Source organism: Parambassis ranga, chromosome 5, assembly GCF_900634625.1.
Source record: "Parambassis ranga chromosome 5, fParRan2.1, whole genome shotgun sequence".
NCBI classification, from domain to species: Eukaryota; Metazoa; Chordata; class Actinopteri; family Ambassidae; genus Parambassis; species Parambassis ranga.
In genome coordinates, this window is record NC_041026.1 from 3366470 (window position 1) to 3382552 (window position 16083).

The following is a 16083-nucleotide window of genomic DNA, read 5'->3' on the forward strand; positions in this document are numbered from 1 at the left end:
ACGAATCAGACTTCATCTGTCCAGACTCAGGACTGAAGACTCTGGTCTGTATGTGTGTGGAGTGAGGACAGCTTTTGGTTCTGGTTCTTCCAGCTGTGAGCTCACAGTCTCTGGTGAGTAAGTTAAAGCTGCTGTCTGCTGAGAACTGTCTGATTTCTGTTCTTCTAACTGTAACATATAATATTCTGTACAGACAGACAGCATCAGGTTCAATTCAAACAGTCCACATGTTCATTTAAACATCAACAAGTCTCAACTCACATTTTTGTCCTTTACAGCAGCTGCTGCTCAGACACACACTGACAGACCAGCTCTGAGTCCAGCTCTGAGTCCACCAGCAGACACAGGAGGACGGACAGGACTCATCATTGGACTGTCAGTAGCAACAACAGGAGTTGTACTGATTGTCTTCATGGTTTGGTTTTTCGACAAACAACAGAAATCTCAGATCAACAGTCCTCCTGCTCCAACAGGACTTCTGTGAAGAGTCATTTGAACTTGACCTTCAGCTCCCACAGACAGCTTACATTCAGACTCTCTTCCTTCATCAACACTGTGAGTGTGTGAAGACCTCCTCTTCCTCCCTCCTCTTCCTCAGTGAGCAGCAGAGATCCAGCTGCTAACAGCTGTCTGAGCTGAGAACACCGTCATCTGCACATCATCACAGAGACAAAGTCTCATAGTGTCCCTGTGAAGGTGAAGCTGCTTCACTCATTCATCACTTTATTTCTGACTGCTGATCATGTGACCTGTTGTCAATAACACTTATTTTAGGAGAGACTCTCTGTCTGTTCATCAAAATGTCTTCTGTCCCTGTAATCTGGAACACGTCGTCATGACAACGTCCAAAGTTCCCCTGCAGCTCTCCTCATGTGTCACCGTGGACTCTTCACCACAACAACATGAACCTACAGTCTGACTTCCTCTTTGTTAGAAATGATTCTGTCAGCAGGGGGCGCCACCTTCCTCTGACCCAGAACAGGAAGTGAGCATCTACTGAGTCCTGAATGGAGTGTTTCAGAGGGAACCTGCTGATGGCCTCAAAGAAACAGCAAAACTAATGAAGTTTTATTGACAAATGTCAACGTACAGAATGGTGAAAGTTTTTACTCTGCACTGTGTTACCATGTAGCCTGTGTTCACATATATAGAAGTTTGTCCCTATTCATTTTTATAAGTGTTTATTACTCAATAATGTGTTTTTATGTTAAGAAGTTTATAGAAAATGAGAGTAATTATACTGAATGTATTAAGAAGTGTGGAATGTTATTCTTCTCATATAACTTTTCATATAAGTTTTGTAGCTGACTCCTTCTCCCTCTTGTTTTTCTGCTCTCAGGAGCTCCGGTTGGTACGAGATGGTCATAAATTCAGACTAAGGACAGCAGCACCTCTGACCTGATAAAAGCCAGATTCTAAAGGAATGTGTTTTTCTCCTGAGTGCCCAGTTTATGGTCATCCCTAGATCGGCCCCACAACCTATGAGATTTAAGGATTTGAAGCTTTACCTTTTTAGACCCTATGGTCTATTCGCTGTATGACCCAGGGTCTGCAGAGGGGGCAGTAGATGCCCCTGTGGGCCAGCAGGCGGGAACGCCCCTGGGGTATATCAATGTGTGAATTCCATGTCCAGGGGTTGTTGCTGTGTTGTTCTTTGTGGTTCATGGTTGATCTTGCCTTGTGCTTTGTGTCTCAACAACCCAGAGCTCTGTGACTCAGAATCTGCATCATTCTTCAATAAATTGTAATCTTGAGACTATCCGCTCCTTCCTTATACACAACAGGGCGGAGCTTCAGTTAATTCCACAGTGAACACAGGTGAAGGTGATGTGATGTCGTCCTGACTGTGTCTAAAACATCCTGAATGTTTGGAGGATCAATAATCCATCAAACACTCAACACACACACACTGACCATTAAACATTATTGATCTCTATCATCCATTGTACTTTATTTGGCATTGTTTAGTTGTTTGGTTGTACACTGATTGATCCTCAGTCAGATGATCCATCAGAGGAGGAGGTGGTCTGTACACTCATAGGAGGACAGTCTGCAGGTCTGATCGGTCTGAGACCTTTAATAGGAGGCTCTAATGATTCAGTATTGATCGCACTGATAGATTGTTGCTCTGCCACACAAAATGGCTTCTTTTGTTTCTAGTAGTAAAATGAATCAAAAGCACCAGGACTACTTCTGCTGCTGCTGCTGCTGCTATCAGTCCATAATGGTGTCTGGTCTGTCCAGTGTCTGGTTGTGGTCTGGGGGGTTTCTGTATTTGAGGCTGAGCTGCAGCTTCTGTAAAAGATAAAAAAGTTGATACTTGTTTAGCATGAATGTGTGCACTGTGTGAACTTTGACTGACACTGTCTGTACAGAACATTACTGCTTCAAAACCTAAAATCCTTATATCTCTGTGTAAATATGACAAAGTCTAGAAAAAGCGAACTCTGGAATGTTTCACTTCATCATTTACTTCTGCTTTCAGGACTTTGAAAATCAGACAGAGGTCTGGGATTACAGAAATACAGAAAATTCTATGAAGTTCACAAACTGTGAAGCAGCACTCTCAGAAGATCAGAACTCAGACAGTTCTCAGCTTTACCTTACTCACCAGTGATGTTGAGTTGACAAGAGTCAAAGCCAGAACCAGAAGCTGTCCTCACTTCACACACATACAGACCAGAGTCTTCAGTCCTGAGTCTGGACAGATGAAGTCTGATTCGTCCTTCTCTGAGGGCGTCTGTGTCACTCTGGACTCTTCCTGAAAAACCTTCATCCACAGACTCTGAGATCTCAACACCAGCATAGACCAGATAGAGGACTGAGGTTTTACGACTAGCCATCAGGTCACAGAGGACAAAAATGTTTCTGGTGGTGTCCTCAGCAGGGAACGTCCACTCCAGTGTGATGTTGTGGTTCTCCTCTGCCTGATAGGAGCTCTGTGTCTCCTTCACTTCAAGTGCTGCTGCTGAGGAGGTGAGGATGAGGAGCAGCAGGATCATCTTCTCTTCTCGGTCTGACTGTAAGTCCTTAAAATCACAAAGATAGAAGTAAAGTCCACCAACATGTCTTTATGAAGAATTCCAGCATGTTTCAGAAATGAAAAATGTCTCAGTTTTGTTTTCCTGTGCTGAACGTCTGAATGCTCACAAGACAAATGCGGAACATGGTCAGTTAGTTCTTCTTTACATGACCACAGGTCACAGATCAGTTTCATGTGTGGCCTGATGTCTGTGCCTGTTTCCACTCTAATGTCTGGCTGTGTTTTATTTAAATCTTATCTGCTCCTTCCTCTGTATGAATCCATATTAATAATTCATGTTCACTCTGCAGGTTGATGTTTGTCTGAAGCTCTGGACGTTGTTACAGTAGCTGCTCTCTGTGTTGATGTTAATGTATCTGTGAGACTCTCCTGTTTGTGTCTTTGTATCATAAACAACAAACATTGTAACAAACTCTCTTGATCTTCATGCGGCTGCTGACATCACGGTCATGTGACCTGAGTGTTTCCTGTTTTCACATTTTACACACTTGTAGTTCCAGCAGTACTAACATGACTCCTCTCACGCCTTGAAGGCTCCCTATACAGAGTCCTACAGTGATCAGACCGGTTATTGAAGTAACAGAAATATGTCAGAGTGTGCAGAGTGTGATCCTCAAACATGGCTGAAAAACCAAACACAGGACAAGGAGCACTGTGGAACATTCCCAAACTCCACCCACTGAAAGCTCCACCCTGCTGTCAGTGTCAGTCTCTGATCAGTACTCACATTAAAGTGGACCAAATGCTGTGAGGCCTTAATTTAGTGTGTTTTATACATGTGTTATTCAGTGTGTGTGATCTAAATATATAACTTTATTGATCCTTGTATACAGAAATAAATCATCATGTGATCTAACCTTTCTGTTTAGTGTAAGCAGTATTGATGAACTGATTTACACAGAGAGGCCTTCTCCACATTGTATTGATGATATGGACACATTATCAGCAGGTATTGAAAACACATACAGAAACAAAGCAGCAGTTCAGTGTGTGACCCACAGAGAGGAGCTGCAGACTGTGGCAGCTCTTCTACAGTCACACAGCAGCAGTCTGCTGCAGTGACCTCTGACCTCCTGCTCTCATCATGTTCTCCCCTTAACCCACACAGCAGCTCATCCATTTCCTGTCAGCAGGTGTCGCCAGAGAGTCATTCTAAAAAGACCTTTATGAGAACAGAAGAAGCTCTGGAGCATGTTTGAGGACACAGACACTGAACAGTTCATTACAGTCTTTATTAGAGCACAGCAGCATGCTGATTCAGCAGGTTCACAGCCTGAAAGAGTTAAAGGATGAGGAGGAGGAGGATGAAGAGACTGAAACACACGTCAGACATGCCTCTATAATCATGACAGAGTTCTTCATGTAAGAAAATAACAGTTCAACAGTCTGAACACTGTAATGCATCATAACAGGAGACACAGAGCTCACTGCTCTTATCATCAGTCCAAACATCAACACTAGGACTCTCACTTCTCACACCCTGTGTTATCTAACAGGCGCAGCTTCTCAGAATACACACAAGCATCTTAGGATAGTCACATCATATATGACAGTAACATATCATGTATGAGATCATAGGAGTAACATCACACATATTTCCATAGTAAGACATATGGATACAGACGACAGAGCTGTGGTGGGTCTCATCTTCAGTGGAGATGAAAGAAACTACAGGAATGAGGTGCACCTTCTGGCCGAGTGGTGCAGAGACCACGACCTCTCCCTGAATGTGGAGAAGACCAAGGAGATGGTGGACTACAGGAGAGCACAGAGTCAGCACACCCCTCTGACCATCAAGAGTGCTGCTGTGGAGCAGGTGAGCAGCACCAAGTTCCTGGGTGTGCACATCACTGAGGACCTCTCCTGGACTACCAACACTACATCACTGACCAAGAAGGCACAGCAGCGCCTCTACTTCCTCCGCAAGCTCAGAGGAGCCAGAGCCCCTCCCTCCATCATGTGCACCTTCTACAGAGGGGCTGTTGACAGCATCCTGTCCAGCTGCATCACTGTGTGGTACGGAGCCTGCACCGCCACCTGCAGGAAGACGCTTCATCGCATAGTGAGAGCAGCTGAGAGGAGTTTCTCTGTATGTCCAGCACATATAGCAGATTTGACAATAAAGCTGACTTTGACTTTGATATGGATAGATTGTCTCCACAAAGTCCAGCTGCTGACACAGCTTTTTTCTACCAGGCTGTAAACATGTTCATTCCTGCTGTGAATTCGGCCATTTTAACATGGGAGTCTATGGGAAATGACTAGTTTTTGGAGCCAGCCCCCAGTGGCTGCGGCGTGAATTACAAGTTTTGACACTTCCGCATGGGCTTTAAGTTTGAGCCCCGAAGGTTGCCGCTTGGTTTCACCCCAAGACACACAAAAAAGTCACACGAAGTCCGCCATTTTGAATTGGTCATTTTTGGCGATATGTGACCCTGCAAAACTTTTTACACCTCGCATACTTCATCCAATCGAGCTGAAATTCACTGTGCCCCTGTATTTTTTGCTCTAACATGTACCGTAGCCCCTCTGGCCAGTTTGACACAGCAACATTAAAATTGGCACACATATGTATCACCTCCAGATGCACAAAAAAGTCTCTTGGACCCCCCGTCCAAACCCAACACGAAAGTCCGCCATTTTTACTTTTTTGGCAATTTTTGTCAATTTGTGACCCTGCTACAAAACTTTTCACGCCTCTCATACTTCATCCAATGGAGCTGAAATTTACTGTGTCCACTCAGGACACCATAGGGAATAGACGCATTTCAAAACTCTTTCAAAAGTCTTACGGTGTGGCTGGGTCGTGGCCTCAAAGTTGACCATTCACCATTACAAAGAAACACTATATTTTCTGCAGTACCACCAACATACTTCATGCAATGTGGACAAAATCTTACAGTGCTGCTATGGACCCGAGTCTGAACATATATATATGCTATTAGGATGATACAGTCATAGCGCCACCTACTGGCAACAGGAACTTTGTCTTCTAAACGTGTATTTGCTGTAAATCTGGAAATGAGAGGAGAGGAGAGCATAGGAGAGGGCAAAGCAATGGCCCCTCGGATCGCAAGGTGTGCGAGGGCCAGCAATGCTGCTTTCAGCTTTAATTCTGTAATCCGTCACGTGCTGTTGATATAATTTCATATTAATTATTCAAGTTCCTCTCGTAGGAACAACATGGTAATTGAGTGGTTGTTCTGAGACACCAGACTGCAGTCTCTCTCTAAAAACAAAAACCGCACTGATGATCATTGCAGCTACTCCTGCTGCTGTCAATCCAAGGATGAGTCCTGTCCATCCTGTGTCTGCTGCTGGACTCAGAGCTGGTCTGTCACTGTGTGTCTGAGCAGCAGCTGCTGTAAAGGACAAAAATGTGAGTTGAGACTTGTTGAAAGAAATCAGACAGTTCTCAGCAGACAGCAGCTTTAACTTACTCACCAGAGACTGTGAGCTCACAGGAGGCTAAGCGGGTCACTGCAGCTATTGTCACTTCACACACATACAGACCAGAGTCTTCAGTCCTGAGTCTGGACAGATGAAGTCTGATTCGTCCTTCTCTGAGGGCGTCTGTGTCACTCTGGACTCTTCCTGAAAAACCTTCATCCACAGACTCTGAGAGCTCAACACCAGCAGAGACCTGATACAGGACTGAGGCTTTCTGTCTGGTTAAATGATCACAGTAGACATAAATGTCCTCAGACTTGGTCTCAGTGTCTGTGGTGAACGTCCACTCCAGTGTGATGTGGTGGTTCTCCTCCGCCTGATAGGAGCTCTGTGTCTCCTTCACTTCAAGTGCTGCTGCTGAGGAGGTGAGGATGAGGAGCAGCAGGATCATCTTCTCTCTGTGAGAGGACACAGAGGTGAAGAGTCATCAGGTTCAGTCAGACAGATGTGAGGGAAGCTGTCAAAGTTAAAAAACCATCAGTCACACTTTTTCCAAACAGATCTACAGTCTGCACTGAAACATCTCTGCACAGCAGAAATCAGTGTCCAGTAAAGAACTCATAACCATCCTGAATTAACGTGCTGTTTTCACTTTCCACCATCAACCCTGGAGTTCCCCTAAATCAGGGGTGTCCACAGCATTTTGGCTCGCGAGCTACTTTTCACAGTGACCGAGTCAAAATGATCTACATACTCTAATCCAACAACATGTGTGTATACTTGATTTCCATGTTAGAATATATAAACAGGTCAAAATAATCCAGAAAGAGATCTTTAAATAAAAATAACAATGTGTAGTTAAATTACATTTTACAGTATAAAGCTGCCCAGTCCAGTGTGTGATGGTGCTGTGGGCTTTAAGTGAAGAGAGAGGCTGCTAAATGATGATAATAAAAAAAAAACAATCTCTATTTTTACTGTGTTACTGATAAATCTAGCTGACAGCCAGCAAAGTGTTCCTACTTTATCAATCAATCAAAACTCTTTATGAAGCAGCTTTCATTCAGAATACTGTAACACAAAGTGCTTTACAGACATAAAAACAATAAGACACACACACACAGATAAAAAAAGAGGATAAAGAGATAAAAAGATACAGACCAAGGAGACGCCATCATTACTTCCAGCAAGGTTTGCTGTGAGGACACACTGAGGAAACACACACCAGAAAAATCCATAAAATCACACAAATAATAATAAAATAAAAAAAACTTAAAAAGCCATAAAATAAATATATATACAAATATAAAGAACAGAATGACGTTTGAATGAAGTTTGACGGAAATACACCGCTATGCTGAGTCTGAACATTCTGCTAAATGACCACCAGGCGGCTCCCTTGCCCACGAGCTGGCTGACTCAGCATCTCAACATAAATATTACAAAATAAACATCACAGTGATTCAGGGAACACAACATAAGGTCCGGGAGCATGGGGATACAACATTTACTCAGATCAACACAAACTCAGCAGCACAGGAGCGAACTTACATGCTTTAGTACAACTTCATCTGCAGCGAAGGTCCATGCGCTCCGACCTCTCTCTCTCTCTCTCTCTCTCTCTCTCTCTCTCCCTCTCTCTCCTCTCTCTCTCTCCTCTCTCTCTCTCCTCTCTCTCTCCCTCTCTCTCTCTCTCTCTCTCTCTCTCTCTCTCTCTCTCTCTCTCTCTCTCTCTCTCTCTCTCTCTCTCTCCCTCTCTCTCCTCTCTCTCTCTCTCTCTCTCTCTCTCTCTCTCTCTCTCTCTCTCTCTGACTGCACAGTGTGTATATCGTTCCAGACTGGGAGGGGTTAACAGATGCGCACACAAACATGTGGAAGCAGGGGAATTTGAACACATGGCTACCTGTTAGGCGTTTCCTTCTCGTCTCCTTTACAGGGGCCGTATTCACAAAGACTCTCAGCGCTAAGAGTTTCCCTTAGTGGAGACATTCTAAGAAAATTCTTATGACAGAATCTATTATGACGTTTTCTAAGCAGTTCTTATAATTAAGACTAAATCCTATAAAGATGAAAGAGGTCTTCAGGTAAAAAGCTGTTCAGAGTGCAGAGGACGACTTTTAGGAGGTTTCATCGTTCCTTGAACAGGGAGAACATGACGGAGCGACAGAGAGACACGTTCTCCAAACTATGAATGACGCTGAACTCATAAAAAGCTACAGATCAGAACGAGCAGGAACAAAGTTTGCGGTTGAAAATGAAGACTACAAATCTTAGTAAGGACTCTCATCTTCAAAGTGATTTAAGAACGTTCTCAGAGACAGGAGACGTGATTGGTTGACAGGAAAAACATGGGAACTGGTTCCTGATAATATAAACAGCAGGATGGACGGGGACATGAAGGCTGCAGTCTCAGATGATGATGTGATCAAACGGAATTCAGCCTAAATATTAATATTAACCAGCTGTCACCAGCTTCTCTATTGCAGCAGCAAAATATACACAAAGTAAAAATACAGAAAATGATCAACAGCAATAAACATTATTTACAGCATAAATAAATAAACAAACAAACATATGTGTGTAATTTGTAATGCAGGTATACATACGGTCTAATATATATATATATAATTAAAATACAATAAATAGTTGTATTCCACAGTGAGAAGGAAACATACTGTGGTTCAATAAATGAATATTAATGTGTAAGAGTGTGTGTGAGCAATGATGGAAACTGAATGAATGAACAATGACATAATAATAATCATAATCATAATAATTAATCTGTAAGAGGCAGGTTAATACAAACACAATGGATCAATTAATAAAGTTAAAAGTTCTCAAATGGAGTTATTACATGATGAGAGGAATAAAACAGAAGGAAGGAGAAAGACAGGAGGGTCTAAATCCAGGCAGCTGGAGGATCCCGCCGCTCCCAGCGCAGCCTGAAATAAACACATCCAGCGCACAGAGCCTGCTCCAGATCCCACCGCATGGGGGGGGGGGGGGGGGGGCATGCCCTTATAGGCTCAATAGTCCATTTCCCGTAAATCACGTGACGGCATCCAGTTTCTGATTGGCCCATTGGCTGATCGAGTGCGTTCAGGGATACACATCCCTGTTTAATGTAGATATTTCAATACAGATAATAGTGGAATATATCAGCTACATCGATACATGTATTAGTTATGAGTTAAACATGTGACGTAGTAATGTAATCTAAACCACATTAGTCTGTTTGAGCACATCCTCCTTTAAATGCTGCACAACACAGAAGCGATTGTTACTGATTATTATTACGGCTGTCAAACAATTAGCATTTGTATGAATCTCAGAATTTCATAGCGTTAAACGCAGTTAATCTGGACATTTCAGTAAAAACACATGTTATTGAGGAAAAAACTCTGTGTCTGGAAGAACGAACCAATTAAGGAGATAATGACGCGTTAATCGTGTCAACATTTTAATCGGATTAATCCTGATGCTTGATTCATCTTCCACAGCCCTAATTATTGTGCAATGATAATAATTAAATGCAGCAGAAGGAATAGTTGGACTTGCTGGCACCGCACCGCCACCACCGCCGGCCTCTAAAAGAAGGGAGCAAGAGAGCAAACCGTCAGGAGGGCACACAGAACACGAGAAACTCAGAACCTCCCAACAAAGAACACGTCATAATAAATATTTAACGAAATATTTAACGAAATCAATCAATAACAGATATTAACAATAAACCAAGCACGAGCAAATCATTATTTAACCTGAGCCAGTAGGAGCAATGGGACAGGCCCCCATCAGCAGGTATCCTCCAATAACAACGAAAATAATAATAATAATAATAATAATAATAATAATAATAATTAAAGACCAGTTAACAACCCACGTTAAATGACCCCTTTAACTTAGTCCCCGTTTCTCCTTACACACACACACACACACACACACACACACATTATTACTTCTTCACACATGATTCAGACAGAACCGAACATTGTTCCGATCATGAAAAGTATCTGATAATATGAGGGGGGGGGCAGCGCCGTTTTTGTTTCAATTAATCCATTGATATTTACTTTTTGCATAAAATGAAAACTGGAATATCTAAAAATCTAAATGCTGTGAAAAGCAGCTCAGATGTTACGAACCCGCCCGGTACTACTTTATCAGCCCAACGTGTGTAAAGAAGCTCAATGGGCCCCACACTGGGCCCGGGGAAGAAGCCGTCCTCCTTTTATCCCTGCTCCCCGTACGATGACCGGGTCAGAGGCCAGAACACGGACCCGCCTGCCCCGCAGCAAGCAGCGTCTCTCCAGATCTAAGATTTAAGGCCTAATGTCAGAGATTATCTGAGCTTTTCACGAAAACTTGCTACTTTAATCTCAGAATATGAGCCCCTCTCCTCCTCTTCCAGGTCAGTACTTTTTTAACACGTCGTTGTTACAGCGTGATCTGTGAATGGGACTTTCTTTAGTTTCAGCTCGTCTATATTAAAGTGTTTGAGGTTTTACGTCGTGACGTACCGCTGCTCATACAGCAGCCGGAGGCGGACAGTGATGACGTCATAAAGGATTCTACTGCTGCGTGAATATTGAACGTTGATCAATAAAAACAGTTCTGACTCTGATCTGAACCCCAAAGGTTAAAGTGTATTGATCCCACAGAGGAATGGATTTTAATATATATGTAGATGGTAACACTGATGTATTCAAACTATATATACAATATAATCTGATGATAATCTCAGTGTTTATTTAGAGCTGGAAGAATCCACAGACTGACTGAAAACAACAGGAACACCAACAGTGATGAGCTGTAGTTAACTACCTGGTGAGCAGAGGACAGGGACTGCAGGGTCCAGTCAGTCAGGGGCCACGGTCTGCCATGAAAGGGCCAGTGTGGAGGACCTGCTGAAGGAAGAAGGAGAAACTGTACGAGGATGAAAGCAGAGAGGGCTCTAGCACAGAGAGAAGCAGCAGCTATTAACCCTTTCTTTACCCTCTGTGTTGCTGACATGGTAGTTTGACCATGAAATTACTTCACTTTGTTATTAAAGTTGTCAGGTGACGTGTTTTCAGGGACTTCTTATGAGGTGTGTTCACATACACAGGCTGTGATGTAAACCTGATAAGAAACCACCACACAGCAAACACTGTGTTACTAGTTAGGGGTTAAATCGAAACTAAACACAACAGCTGTATAAGATATAAATTCATACAAACACGGACACACACCAAAGAAAACAGAACCACAACACAAAGTCCACTGACACAGGAAACACACCTGATCCTGTGAAAGATGATGACATCATATTCAGACTGCTGGGCTCCATTGAAGGTGTTTCAGGAGCGACTCTGTGGCGCCACCTGCTGACAGGAACCTGTGATCAGCTGCTGTCTGCTTGAAGTGAGGCAGAAAGTTCATCAGTCCACAGATGCAGAGTTCCAGCACATCTACAAGAACACAGCTGAACTTTGACTTTACAACAACAGAGATTTCAACAGAGGACGCTCGCTCCTCTACAGACCAACAGGCGCCTGAAGCCTCCTCCAACCATCAACATGAAGCTTTTCCAGACAGATCAGAGATGATTATTGATCTCTGATCCACTAAACCCTCAGAATCAAGCTACATGTTTCCATGAAGCTGCACTGAACCATCCTCAGAATCAAGCTGCTGCTGAACCACAGAAGAAGAGACTCTCTGTGTGTTAAACCCTGGAGCTGCAGGACCTACAGTGGACCCTCTCTCTGTTTCACTGGGTCCTGGACCCGGTTTCAGCCATGTCCGCTCCTCTCTGATGGATCCAGGCTCTTGGGTAGCAGCCGGGTTGTGGTTTTAGAGGCTCAGCAGAGGCCCTGAGGGTCTGAGTGGGCATGAGTACGACTGACTACATGTGGAAGAAGACTGATTCTTCTACCTTCATGTCAGGCTGAGCTCCAGGCCACACGGCTCCAGCTCCTCCCTCTGATTGGTCCATGTGAGGCAGCCTTCATCCTGAATGGAGAGCAGCTCCTCAGTCTGTGTCTGTGTGCTCAGAGGTGCAAAGAGCTTCAGGCCAGGACCAGGCTTAAAGTTAGGACCCCCAGGGCACAGTACTGTCTCCATTCCTGTTCACACTCTATACATCGGACTTCAGACACTGCTCACAGTCCTGCCACCTGCAGAAGTTCTCGGATGACTCTGCCATTGTGGGCTGTACCAGCAGAGGTCGGGAGGCGGAGTACATGAGTGTGGTGGACAGCTTCGTGCAGTGGTGCGGACAGAACCACCTGCAGCTGAATGTCACAAAGACAAGAGAGCTGGTGGTGGACTTCAGGAAGCACCAGACACTCCCAGACCCGGACAGCATCAAGGGTACCAACGTGGACATTGTGGACAGCTACAAATACCTGGGTGTCCACATTGACCGCAAACTGGACTGGTCCACAAACGCAGAGGCAATATACAAGAAGGGACAGAGTCATCTGTATCTCCTAAGGAGACTCAGGTCCTTTAACGTCTGCATCTTATCTTATCTTATCTTATATTTAATAAAATGTAACACAACAACCCAGGAAGTTGTTTGTATGTGAGCGAGCAGCGAGTGAGACAGAAAGGTGCAGAGAAATCCATCTGACAGTGACTGACACCTTGACAGACCTGCACTGTTCAGTGATGTCATCCTGACATGTCTGTTTTTATTATAGTAAAGTTCAGATGTGATGGATCCAGATGACCTCTGTGTTCATATAGATGTAGATCTTCATCTGTTGACTGATGGAGATTCTACCTCACTTTAACCAGACAGCAGCTGATCACAGGTTTCTGTCAGCAGGTGGCGCCATTGGACAGACTGATGTGTTTTCATGTCTCACACTCACATCAGTTCATGTTGGTTTTTATTCTTTTTGTTAACATGTGTGAAGCAGTTTGTATCGACAGTAACACAACAGAGGAACAATATGAGGACACAGTGACACAGCACAGTGTGTCTGTGTGACTCCTTCAAGCACAGAGACACAACAGAGATGAAGCTTCAGTGTGTGTGAAGCTGCATGTTTACACTGTGATGTGTGTGAATCTGTTAGAGATATATTCTCTATGGGGATCAATCATTTTAATCTGAATCTTTCACACTTTTAATATCTGTGTTTGTTTCCCTTTGATTAACATGATGTGTTTTCAGTGTACAGTGTTCACACACACACACTGTGGGGATCAGAACTTTTTGGATCAACGTTCAAAAACCAGTTTCAATATTTACGCAGCAGTAAAATCCTTCATATCTGCCTCCAACTGTTTTATGCAAATAAGCAGCGGCCGGCACGTCACGACGTCTCCTTAAATAAACCTGTCAATACGTCAACAGTAAATTCCTGATTTTATCATAAATACAAGAAAGGGGAAAAATACTAAAGCAGTTTCAGCTGATGTCCACTTCACCCCTCAGTGCAGGTTTTTTTACTTTTTCAAATACATAAAATATTTTTTTTAAAGATGTGTCATTCACTCATAAGTATTGTATTTTCTTTGTGTCTTTGCTTCTTTTTAACGTCCCGGGCAGGAGCAGGTGAGTGATCGCAGTTCCACCGACGTCACAGGTTGAGGAAAAAAAAGGGCAATCGGGCAGTTCAACACAAATTTTAGAATTCAAATGTAAATGTTTCTGATCCATCACCAGAACACTGGGAAACACATTTACTACCCTTTGTGTCATCAGGGACAAAAATGTCCGCTTCTAAAAACTGCTATAAAAACTGAACAGATTCATATTTTTCTGCATAAATATGTGAAACAGCTTCAGGACTGCTCAGAACTACCAAACATCATTGGAGGAGTTTAACGCTTTAAATGCCAGTTAGATTGCATGATGCAAATATTTCATGTAAAAATGCACAAAACAAGTTATTTTACAAGTTGGGAGGCTCAGGCATTATTTTATATCTGTCATGTCAAAGTTTATCCAAAATATTGAGTTGGAGTTATTAGTGTTTGTATTGCAGCAGTTTTAAATGGTGTTTTCCACTTAGGTCCATTAACTCCTATTATAATACTACATTTTAATATCAGAGCCATAACAACATGGAATCATGCATTTCTTAATGTAAGGGTTTCATTTGTGAGGACATGTCAAAGTTCATGATCATAAATTCAGCTTCACATTCTTCATTTCACTGCTTCTAAGACAAAAACATGTTCTGAGCTGAAATCACAGTCAGTGATTCAAATGAAAGTGAAACATCATCAACATTTAAAGCACAAAGTTGAAGCTGCTGTCACTTCCACACACTCTGCTTCTACACACAGCACAGACTCACTGAGGAACCAGAACCCAACCAGAACCCAAACCCAGCATGTAGAGGCTGAGTGAATGTGGTGCTGAAGGTGTGGAGGTGGATCAGTGTGTCAGAGGAGACTCTGTAGAAGGACAGAGTGCCAGCAGGACAGTCCACATACACTGCTACTCTGTCAGAGACAGAGGAGGAGGAGATGAATGTGTCTCTGTCATTGTGACAGACAGAGTAACCATCATCATAGCAGAACAGACTCCAGGACTGATCGTTTCTTCCAAACATGCAGTCAGCACTGTTTCCTTTCCTTCTGATTCTTCTGTAACTCACTGATATATTAACCCCTTCTCTCCACTCGACCTCCCAGTAACAGCGACCAGTCAGAACATTTCTACACAGCAGCTGATCACACCAGTCAAATCTGTCTGGATGATCAGGATATGGCTGCTCCTCCTCCACATGTGTCACCTTCCTGTTGTTGTCAGACAGTTTGAGGTTTGTGTGCACTGAGTTTGTGTCGACTTCAAGTTGACAGAAATCTGATGGAGAGAAAAAGACACAGCTGCAGTTTATCATCTGACACATCTGATGGCTTCATTCTGTCTTTACTGACTGATGTGTTGTTCATTCATACAAAGTTTATCATCTGACACACACACACACAACCATACAGGAACACACACACACAAACAACCATACAGGAACACACACACACACACACACACACACAACCATACAGGAACACACACACACACACACACACACACATACAGGAACACACACACACACACACAACCATACAGGAACACACACACACACACACACACACATACAGGAACACACACACACACACAACCATACAGGAACATACACACACACACACACACAACCATACAGGAACACACACACACAAACAACCATACAGGAACACACACACACACACACACACACAACCATACAGGAACACACACACACACACACACACACATACAGGAACACACACACACACACAACCATACAGGAACATACACACACACACACACACAACCATACAGGAACACACACACACACACACACACACACACACACACACATACAGGAACACACACACACACACACACACACATACAGGAACACACACACACACACACACACACAACCATACAGGAACACACACACACACACACATACAGGAACACACACACACACAACCATACAGGAACACACACACACACACAACCATACAGGAACACACACACAACCATACAGGAATACACACACACACACACACACACACACACACTTTCAAAATAAAAGCCTCCACATCATTACAGACCTTACTAGGCCTGGTGAACTACATACAAGCCACCCAGAAATATGCAG

At 43.4% G+C, this 16083-nt stretch overlaps 1 long non-coding RNA gene across 1 annotated transcript; it reads right to left on the bottom strand.

Annotated features, from left to right (window-relative positions):
• Window positions 1–9880: 9880 nt before the first annotated feature.
• On the bottom strand, window positions 9881–11449 carry LOC114435394 (uncharacterized). The gene is made up of 2 exons (XR_003670593.1): window positions 11255–11449; window positions 9881–10020 (listed from the first exon to the last, which is right to left on the bottom strand). It is a non-coding gene; the product is annotated as an uncharacterized LOC114435394 (long non-coding RNA).
• Between the last annotated feature and the right edge of the window lie 4634 nt (window positions 11450–16083).